Source organism: Pipistrellus hanaki, assembly GCF_964339955.1.
Source record: "Pipistrellus hanaki genome assembly, chromosome: 5".
Classification (NCBI taxonomy): Eukaryota; Metazoa; Chordata; class Mammalia; order Chiroptera; family Vespertilionidae; genus Pipistrellus; species Pipistrellus hanaki.
Genome location: NC_140507.1, coordinates 66,287,602 through 66,299,232, shown reverse-complemented (window position 1 = coordinate 66,299,232; position 11,631 = coordinate 66,287,602).

Below are 11,631 nucleotides of genomic sequence, written 5' to 3'. Positions count from 1 at the left end.
TTCATTATCTGCCTTCCATCCCTGGATTCAGTAGTATTGACAGCTTTTGAGTCCTTAAGCTTCAGTTATATATTTTCTTCTTGTTTTTTTTTTTTTAATCAATCTTTATTGTTCATATCATTACAAAGGTTCCTCATTTCTTCCCCCCTCCACCAGGTTCCCACCCCACCCTCCGCCCCCTCCCCATCCCCCATTGTCCTCATCCATAGGTGCACAGTTTATGTTCAGTCTCTTCCTCCCTCCCTTTCCCCGATAGTAAATCCCTTTTCAGATAGTAAATCTGTTACTTAGCATTTTCTCATATCAATAATACCTCCACATGCCCAATGATACACTTCACACAAAAGACATTTCCAAATAGGTCAACCAGCCTCATCCAGGCCCACCCAAGGCACTCACAGATCAACACCCCAGCGCTATACTAACTCAACACATCCAGATCTAAGCCTTCATCACTTGATTCAGCAGACCCTCAAGTTCCCGCAAAAGTTTTCAGCCATGTCTGAGAGGCAGCCGTGGGGCAGGGGCTGGCGAGGAGCGAGCTATTCCAGGCCTGGATGCTTCGGGCCTGGCCTCTGTTGCTCTGGTTCGTTCCACAACCAGCTGCTCCGGGTCTGGTCACTGCCGCTCGCAACCTAGTTGCTCTGGACTTGGCTGTTGCTGCTCCGGGCCTGGCCGCTCCCAGCCTGGCAGCTGCTGCTCCGGACCTGGATGCACCCGACCCGGCTGCTCCGGGCCTGGCCGCTCCCAGCCTGGAAGCTGCTGCTCTGGGCCTGGCCGCACCAGACCTGGCTGCTCCGGGTCTGGCCGCTCCCAGCCTGGCAGCCGCTGCTCCGGGCCTGGCTGCACCCGACCCGGCTGCTCCGGGCCTGGCCGCTCCCAGCCTGGCAGCCGCTGCTTCGGGACTAGCCACTCCCAGCCTGGCAGCTGCTGCTCCAGGCTTGGCCGCACCAGACCCAGTTGCTCCGGGCCTGGCCGCTCCCAGCCTGGCAGCTGCTGCTCCGTGCCTGGCTGCACCAGACCCGGCTGCTCTGGGCCCAGCTGCCCCGGGCCCGGCCGCTCCGAGCCTGGCCGCTCCCAGCCTAGATGCTCCAGGCTTGGCTACTGCTGTTCTGGGCCTGGTTGCTCCCAACCCGGCTGCGCTGGGCCTGGCTTCTCCGGGCCTGGCCACTCCGGGTCTGGGTGTTCCTGGACTGGCCACCCTGGGCTTGGGCGCCTCCGCCTCAGGCCTGGCTGCCACTGCCCCAGGTCTGGCTGCTCCAGTGCTGGCTGTTGATGCTCTGGTTCTGGCTGCTGCTGCTCTGGGGCCTGGCTGTTGCTGCTCCGGTCCCGGCTACCACTGCCTTGTGCCTGGGCACTCTAGGCCTGGCCGCCGCTGTTCCAACATTCTGTCCTTTTTTTTTTTTTTTTTTTTTTTTAAGCGCATTTATGTTGCAATGTTGGCTGGTGAGTTGAGTTCTGACTTAGTCTTTGATTTTTCAAGATCTTCTTTGTATTCTTTCTTAAGTAATTTTACTATCTTTTGCTCTCACTTGATTTCTTCACATTGAGAACTTCTTTGGTTTCTTCCTCCTTGTCCTGGGAGCTCAGCAGGTTGGTCTGTGGCACCCCTTTGTTCTCCGTGGGCTCCTGCGCTGCTTCAGCCTGCTGCCGGGGTCGGCGCCGCCCAGGAAGCAGCCCCCAGCTTTGGCTCCATTGCCCGCGCTCAGCGGTCGAAGGCTCAGGGGAACTCCCCCCCCCCCCCCCAGGGGCCCCGTCGCCCGGCTCCTTGCTGATGCCCAGCTGGCCGGTGTCCGGCAGGGGCTCCTGCTCCTCGTCGCGTTCCTCCAGTCTGGAGCTTTTTTTCTCCTTCCCGCTAGGGGAGTCTAGGATCAGAGTCAACAGACTGTCCTCTGCGTGCAGTGTGCGCGACTCCGGGGGCTCCGCTTTTCGCAGCTCCCCCAGGACTCCACCTCACAGCCCCGTGTCCCTCTGCTTGAGCCTGGGTCCCCAGGGATTGGCCTAGGACTGGAGTTCAGGGCAGTCGGGAGTGGGGCTCAGCACCGCCGGATATTTTGTTTCTTCCCGCCAGGGCAATACAGCATCAGAGTCAACATTCTGTCCTCTGCATGCATTGTGTGCGTCTGCGCGCAGTGTGCGCGACTCTGGGGGCTCCGCTTTTCGCCGCTCCCCTGGGATTCCGCCTCACAGCCCTGTCTCCCCCTGCCTGAGCCTGGGTCCCCAGGGTCTGGCCTAGGACTGGGGTTCAGAGCAGTCGAAACTGGGGCCCAACACGGCTGGGGCTCCTGTTTCCTTCCCTCCAGGGCAATCCCGCATCAGAGTCAACATTCCTTCCCTTGCAAGCAATGTGCGCGACTCCGGGGGCTCGGCCTTTCGCCGCTCTCCCAGTACTCCACCTCACAGCTCCGTCTCCCTCTACTTGAGCTTGGGACCCCAGGGATTGGCCTAGAACTGGGGTTCAGAGCAGTCCGGACTGAGGCTCAGCGCCGCCAGAGGCCCTGTTCCTTCCAGCTAGGGTAATCCAGCATCAGAGTCAACATTCAGTCCTCTGCGCGCAATGTGCGCGCGACTCCGGGGGCCCTGCTTTTTGCCGCTCCCCTGGGATTCCGCCTCACAGCCCTGTCTCCCCCTGCCTGAGCCTGGGTCCCCAGGGTCTGGCCCATAACTGGGGCTCAGCGCTGCCGTTTCGGGGGTTCAGCCCAGGCTGGGGGTTTTATTTCCTTCCTGCTAGGGAACACCAGGCAGCACCCAGCCCTCTCCTCCTCTCCGGCTGCGACCTCTCCGCGCGCTTGCGTGCGGGCGTGCAGCATGTCTCCGTACCTTAGGCTTTTTTTTCAGCTCCTCTGATTTTCCTTCTGGTTTTCTCTTTCCTTCTTGTTGTAGAATTTTCAGTCAGTCGACTACCTGTAGCTATAGGCAATGTCCACTCTACATTTAAGTTGTATTCCATTGAAATTGTTGTGTGCTGCTGCGGTTAGATGTCTACCCGAGCAGCCATCTTGGATTCTCTCCTATTTTTTCTTCTTGTTTCTTCAATCTTTGCTAATTCATTATTACCTTATCTTAATTCTATAAACATCCTCAAGTTCCTGCACTTTAGAAACAGAACATAAAATTACCTTCCTTTTCTTTAGTTGACTTTTTACTAGTACATAAAACCCTAAACTTTTCCCTTTCCTCTCAGAAAAATAATAGTATATATTTTGTTTCCAGTTCTTTCCATTCACTTCTTATTCTACAGATTTCTGACATTGTCCCTCATCATCTACTGACTATACATTTGAAAAATCACTAATAACTTTTCCCTATATAAAAACGTATATGTATACACACATAGATGCCTACATACATTATGTATGTTTTACTTTTATTCTTGACCCTAAATAACATACCTTTATTTTAAAATTGGAAAATCCATAACATTAATATAATAAAATAATGCATTATTCTACCACTTAAAATTACTACTGTTTTGGTTTATTTCTTTTCCATTAAAATAGCAGGCAGAAAAAAGTTTAAAAATTATAGACTACTTTAGGCTGCCTATGCTGAATATTTGAATGAAATGGACACTTTTTGGGAACTATAAAGTTGGCCAATATAATAAAATTTCAGGTAGTCGAAGTTCTATCTGTTCACATTAAAAAATTCTAAAGTGAGCTAGATTTTATGCACAAGTTTCAAGAATAAATAATTGCTATTAGAGAATAATTCAGAAGACAGAATAAGCTAAATAGCTACTCAAAACATTTTACAAAATTGAATAACTACAACATAGAAATGTCACAAGGGCAATATATTAGTTACATATTATAGCATAACCAAAACCCCCAAAATGTAGTTGCTTAAACCAACAAACATGTATTACCTCACAATTTCTGTGGATCAGGATCTTGAGTGTGGCTTCACTGGATGCTTTGTCTCAAAGTCTCCCACTTGTTTGCAGACAAAGTTGTCAGCTGGAGCTGCATTCTCAGCTGAAGGCTGGGGAAGGTCTTCCAAACTCACTCACATGGTTGTTGGCAGGCCTCAGTTCCTTGCCATGTGGTTCTCTCTCTAGAACTATAGCATGGCATGGCTGCTGCTTGTCCAAGAGTAAGTGATCCAAGAAAGAATGAAAGAATATACCCCAAATGAAAGCTATTGCCTTTTTAGAACTAATTTTGTAAATGGCACCCTCTTTCAAGTGATATACTTTATTGGTTCATTATATCTCAGTCAGTAAGTACAGCCATACTCAGGGGGACAGGTTTGCACATAACTGTGAACCTAGGAGTGGGGATAATTGCGGATTAATTTAGAAGATACCACAGACAGCAAAAGATAAGAAGAGTCAATCTAACCTATGAATGTATTGTAGATATAAATGCTGCATAAATTATTATAAAATTTCAAAGTAAATGATGAGTACATCATGAGCAAACAGTAATTATCTGGTAATAAAAGGTTGGGTCAACATTTAATGCATAAAATTATTCCCCCTTTGGATTACTTAATAAGTGCTTGGTATTCTCATAAGTCTTGGAAATACAGTAGTGGACAAGATAAACAAAATTCCTGACTTTATCTTGGACTTTATTACAAAAATATTTTGTAACTAAGGGCCCAGTGCATGAATTTGTGCACCTTGAAAATAACTGTGGGCCATGAGGCTGCGGTAGGAATAGGGATGGGTCTTGGCCCATCCTCCATGCCCCCACCTGGCCCCTCCCACTGCGGCCCCAAGTCCCCTGTCTGCCAGCAGCACTGCTTCTATCACTGCTGCTTCCATGCGCTGACAGCTCTGGCCCCACATGCACCCTTTGACAGTGCAGAGTGACTGGTGCCAGGACCAGCAACAGGTGCAAGCAGATGCTGTTTCCCCGATAGCCCCTCAGGAGCAGGGGAAGGTGGAGAAGCCTTCAGGGGTGATCAAAGCTAGCAGCTGCTGTTCACACCCGCTGATGGCACCAAGCGAATGGGACTGGTGCTGGGCACCGGCAGCAGGTGTGAGAAGCAGCTCCAGCACTGGCTGCAGGTGCAAGTGAAGCCAGCACTGGCAGTGGGTGGGAGTGCCAGGAGGGACCGTGGCAGGTGTGAGCTAAGTATTTTCAGTAACCACCAGAGACTCACCCTGATGACAGCAATTGTTGCCCTGCTTTGGTCTGGCACTCCTGCCCACCTGCTCCACCATGGCTGATGACTGCTGTGTTTCACACACACCCCTGGTGGTCAGTGCACATCATAGCGACTGGTTGTTCTATTGTGATTGTTTTGCCATTTGGTCTATTTGCATATTAGCCTTTTATTATATTGGATGATACAGAGTACTTTACACACAATAATTTTGGAAAAGATACCTGTGTGATAACAGTAAAATAGGATAGTTTTCACAAATTAGATATACTGGTAACAAGTGGTTAGTTGTATTGTCTTTAGTTTCATCTTTGATGCAAAGTATCTTTGACAAGAATTTTAGTGGTAGTAGTTTTTTAAGGAGGTGATCCAAATATACATCAGAAGAGTGGGGAAATGAGACAAGGAAGAGAAGGGGGAGAAAAAAAGGATGAATTTGAAGACAGTTACCATTTTGGGCTACTGTCTATCATTTCCATGGTGAACTTAGTGAAAACCAATCCCTATTATTTTTATATATTATAAGCATAATTTTAAAATCCTTAATAAATTGTTATTCCTGGGCAACTATACCTGTCTTAAATTAATAGCCTGCTTTATCTACTTTACTTGCAGTTGGAGAAATAACCTTAAAATTTCTTTGTCTTTTCCAAAGATTTAACAAACACTCAAGGATTATATACAAATACAGAAAGACCAAACAACAAGTGAAAAATATAACTCAAAATGATGTCTGCATATTGACAGCGTGTTGGTATACAAACTCTGATACAGTACTAGAGGGTTTTCAGTTGGTGATGGCAGTGGTTTCCAAGAAACTTACTTAATCAGACCTCTAGAGGGCACTAGAAACCTTTGTTTTAAATAAAGTTCCCAGCTGAATCTAGGTTTTGATTAAAACTGGTTTGGGGAAGCATTAACCTTCATTGCGTGTCAGATGACATACACAACAAAATTAAACTATAATTCATGTAGTTGAACAAAAATAATTTCCTTCTATAAACTGCTAATAGATACCTAAGTGTAATATGATTTTTAAGATAAAATCACATGCATTCAGTTTATGTATAAAGTATACTAATCAAAAGCTATACAACAAGGAACATTAATAGCAAATCCAAATCCAAATAAAGCCAGTCTTTTGAATTCCACGTTTCATCGAACATCAAAATCCACCAATCTTTTAGAACTTCTCCTGTATGTTATTCTGTATCCAGGTTCTCTGTATCATTGGATCCCTGGATTTATTTCATTTCTGAGTGATATTGTCCACAGATATATGTCATTGGCTGCTGCTTTCCAGTTGAACATCCTTCTGGGTGTCCGTTGTTAATCCCCACGTAACACAGAAAAAACATCTCACCCTACACTTCCAAACAGATTCTGGCTCATTGCTGTGTCGAAAAATGATCTCCTCACCACATTTATTATACAAGTACAATTTCAAATATTCTCATCATGACCTTTTGCAAATTCATGCAATTCCACACAATAAAGACTGCAAAGATAAATCAGGTATTTTAATGTAGTATGGAAAATCCAATGACATTTTCTGATCTTGTTTGTGTTCTGAATGGTGGATGCCAAAAGATATGTATTTAGATTACTTTAAAAAAATATATTTTATTGATTTTTTACAGAGAGAAAGAGAGAAAGATAGAGAGTTAGAAACATTGATGAGAGAGAGACATCAATCAGCTGCTTCCTACACACCCCGTGTTGGGAATGTGCCCGCAACCAAGGTACATGCCCTTGACCGGAATCGAACCTGGGACTTGTCAATCCACAGGCTGACGCTCTATCCACTGAGCCAAACCGGTCTCGGCTGTATTTAAGTTACTTTACATGTTGCTCAAATCTCATGGACATTGAGGTAATGAAAACCTTCCATCAGATAATTTTTATATGGAGTCCATAATAAGCAAACTATATAACAGCCTATAGCTCACAGCAGACAGAAAAAAACCTTTTCTTTGTTATGTCAGTTGGTTAGTTGCTAAGGAAACCGGGTTGATATTATTTATTTATTTTCACCTTTATCTCACTGATTTTGACATGCTACAGTAAATTATCACGGTCAATTTTTTGTGTTTTCTGAAGATTGCCTAGCTTTCTATACACACAAAACATTAGTCAATTCAGATTAGTGATTTGTGTATTTGGTTAAATTGGAATAAATATTTGCACTGTGACAATTTCTGTTTTTCTAAAACCTTTCATATTGAACAATACTGTTTGTTTTAAAAGGGCACATAGCTTTAGCTGTCTTTATTTCTACTATGTCAAAATCATCTCTGCTAGGGTTAGACAGATCACCAGTTCATTTTATGTGTCAGAATGATTCATTGTGAAGATTTGGTGCTATATGGAACATAGAGTTGGAGTTCTAATTTTGTTAAAAACGTGTGTCATCCTGGTGGATGTTGCTCAGTGGTTAGAATACCAGCCCGCTCACTGACGAGCCCCAGGTTTGATTCCTGGTCAAGGGCCAGTACCTGGGTTGCAGATTTGATCCCCAGGTCAGGCTAGGGCATATGTGGGAGCAACCAATCTCTCTCTCTCTCTCTCTTTCTCTCTCTCTCTTTCTCTTGCTCTCTCTCGCTCTTTCTCCCACTCTCTCTAAAAATCAACGGAAAAAATATCTGCCAACATGCTGAAATCACAGCACTCACATATTTACATATAATGCAAAACACTGAAAAGATGGGCCTTGATATATTCTGTTTCAGAAATTCTTGGACTCATGGTAGACACTATTTTACAGTACCATTTTTCTTTTGTTATATGCAAGGAAGAATGACCTAAACATGAGTCCCATTTCATATCTAATTTTATAGACTATAATCATGTTTGCTTTATAAAGACACATAATATTAAAAAAATATGCCACCAAATTAAAAAAAAGTTATGGAAGCTGATAATGTTCAAATGTATGAATCAAATACTACTTAGTATATAATGGCATAAAAATGTAATAAAAAAGAAACTAAGGATGTTTTTCCCCCCCTTAAATCAGACTCACTAAAGTTACCCAAATGATTATAGGGGTAATGTTATTATAAAAGTATGTGTGAACATAGGAAGTCAAGTTTCTTGGGAAAACAAAAGTAGACAGACACAAATTAGTTCTAATGAGTAAAAAAGTAACTCAATGCAATTGGACTTCACAAAACTGAGGATGTAACTTTGTCATCCAGACCAGAAGATTTAATTTTTACCTAAGCTATGCATTAGGGTTCCCTAGAGAAACAGACCAATAGGCTGTATGTAAGGACAGATAGAGATTTACTGTAAGGAATTGGCACACACCAACCTGGATGAGGGCAAGTCCCAAGAACTGTCACACGATTTGGCAAGCTGGAGACCCAGGAAAAATGAATGATGTGTAATTCCAGTCCAAGTCCAAAACCTTAGAAACAGGAGAACCAGGAGAGAACCAGGAGTAGTTCCTGTTCAAAGGCCAGCAGACTTGAGAGCTAGGAAGAGCTGTTGTTTAAATTTGAGTTTAAAGAAAAAATGAAAAAAAAGAAAAGAAAAGAAAAAAGAAAACAAATCTGATGTCCCATTTTGAAAGCAGTAAAACAGGGAGAATTCCCTCTTATTTGGGAGTCATCCTTTTTTGTTCTGTTTAGGCTTTCGACTGATTGGATGAGGTCTATCCATATTAATCTGCTTTACTCAGTCTACTCATTCAAATGTTAAATTCATCCAGAAAAACTCAGAATAATGTTTGACCAAATATGTTAGCACCCTGTGGTCCAGGTAGGTTGCTACATAAAATTAACCATACAATATAGTGAACATTTATTATTTATACACTAAAAAGGAATAATGTATGCAAGACAAAAATATTTTTTCTTTTTAATATATTTTATTGATTTCAGAGAGGAAGAGAGAGGGAAAGAGGGATAGAAGCATCAATGATGAGGATCATTACTAAGCTGCCTTGTGCTCACCCCCCAACTGGGGTTTGAGCCCACAACTTGGGTATATGCCCTGATTAGGAATCGAACTGTGGCCTCCTGGTTTATAGGTTGACACTCAACCACTGAGCCAAAAATATTTGTTCAAATGGACTTTCCCAATATTTCACCTACAAAAATAATGCCTGATATTTGCTAGACATTTAGTTATAAGAAGTATTCATGGATCATTGCAGTGCAACTAAATGTCAAGTCTTATATTTTGAGGCCTGACAGGTAAAGCCTTTGAAATTGTCTACTTTCAGGCCTAAAAAATCACATGTAGTATTTTGGCCAGGAGCTGGATCGATTCCTCACTAAGGAGTTTATAAAAAGAAGGAAGAGTAGTCTATGTGCTAGAATTTCTCATTAAAGGTGAAAAAGTCACATATTGTGAATAGTTACTTTACAGTGTGGGAAAGAAAGGATAGATGATTAGGCCAGATTAGGTCAGAACAGTCAAAGAATAGGTCAAAGTCAGATGTTTCTTCCCAAACTGCTGAGAAGGTCTCTTATGGGAACACCGTTGATGTTTTCAACTCCTGTGTGGACAGGAGTGAGGGTTCAGGATAAACTGGATGCAAGGTCGTTTGGAGATTGTATTTCTTTGTGGCCATCAGTGAGAGTGCAGAGTCGGGGAGCCAGAAGTGGTAAAGGGGGACTGTGTGCCGGATTGTCTACGTTTCATTCCTGACTGGTGCAGACCGACTCCACTGTGCGCAGGAGTCTGACGAAGACCAGGGAGGGAAGGGGCTGCAAAGGAAGTGCCTCTACAGGAGTGTTTCCTTCCTTGTCTTATTGCCAATGAGGATGAGGCCTTCAGGAACACCATCTTTGAGGTAGAGGTTGAGAGAAGATTGACAGGTAGCTGAACATCAACTGGAAAACCCAGTCACCAGTTGGGACTCAGTGACCATGTTTCTTCCCCCATTGGGCCCTGTCTTTCTAGGATGTTGCCTTAGAGCAAGAACAGGCCCAGCAGTCTGCCTTAAGAATGTGAGAGGGTTGTTTGCTGAATTCTGCAGGCATCTTCAGAGGCCAAAGGGCAAGCAAACATTCTCAGACCTCTTCCCCCTCAACCCAATCCTGCCTCTCACCCAGCATCTAGGGAGATGGGTGCTATCTGGGAAGAAAGCACATGGATAAAACATGTAAAAGGGAGGTGGGGACTGCCTATGTTCCTTCTTGTTTTTCATTGCTAAAATTGCACTGTTCATTGCAATGTAAAATGTATCCTGAAGGTGGGGAGGAGTGTTTAATACACAATGCTGGTTCATCTTCTTGTTTCTTGTGTCTTCTCTCCCCCCTCTCCCTCACCCCCTGTTTGTGGCAGGAGACTGATAATTCTGCTTCTGATCTTCCCATCTGGTATCTTGTTCTCTCATCAAGTTTGATTATATTTTCTATTCTTACTATCTCTCCATCGGTGAGATTCAGGTGAAGGTCTCTGCAGCTGTCTCATTCCTTCCCAATGGCAGTGACATAAAATGAGTCTCTTAGCAGCGTTGAAAGCTCAGCTACCCTCTGAATTTAGGGTACAGATTCCTGTCCGCTTCTTGTCATGGATTAGCAGGCTGAGAACTAGGGTTAACTTTGGCTCCATTTGGAGAAACTTCCTGCCTCTTCTTTCATATGTATGCAAGGTTTCCTTAAAGTGGTTCAGTTGTTTCATTTGTATGAAGGTGTTGAGAGAGAATGAAAAACGTTAAGCCCAGAGTCCCGAGAGAGATTCTCCACCCTGGCTGTTCATCAGAATCAAATTGAAGTTTAAAGAAATCTATATGCCGAGTGCTGTGCTGGGTGAATGAATGATGTACAGGGTATGGGGTGGAGTCTGGCTTGGCATCCAGTTGAGGGAAGGTGGAGGGGAGAGTTTAGAAAGTGTTGCAAAAGCATGGGTTATCTTCATTGAGATAAAAGATTTGGTTTTCCTGATTCATTACAAAACCTACAATTTTCCCAAGCTGGTGTCTCCAACCAAATTCCATATAATACATTGAAAGAAACGCTCTTAAAAGAAAACATTTTAAAGGTCAGGTCCTAAATAATCAAAGCCAAGTATAACTGTGATTTGAGTTTATCTCCTCTCTTGAAGAGCATCTTTCTAAGGACATCTATGTCTCTTAATTATGTCCCACAAAATAAAAAATCATAACTTTGGCATTTCACAAGCTGAAACTACTTAAAAGTCCTTAGAACTAGAAGCAGTAGGAATTTCCAGACCTGATCCTGGTGGTTTTATTGACAGACTGGGCAAGCTTCATCATAAGACGTAAAAGACAGTCAAGTACTTTGACATTCTTGGGTCAGAGAGGGCAATGTTCTGTACCTCCTCTCCTCCCCATCCCCACTTTTAATCTTTGGGAAAGATGTAGCATGTTGTCTTTCCCACTATTCTGCCTTTCTACTCAACAATTCCCATCTTTCCTGAAGTAATAGCATCTGGAAATATTTTTATACTGTCTAGGTTAGCAAACTGCCCAGTTAGCCTAATGCTTATAAAAAATATACTCATCATCTTGAAAATCTAATCAATTTCAAAGCGAATTTTTAA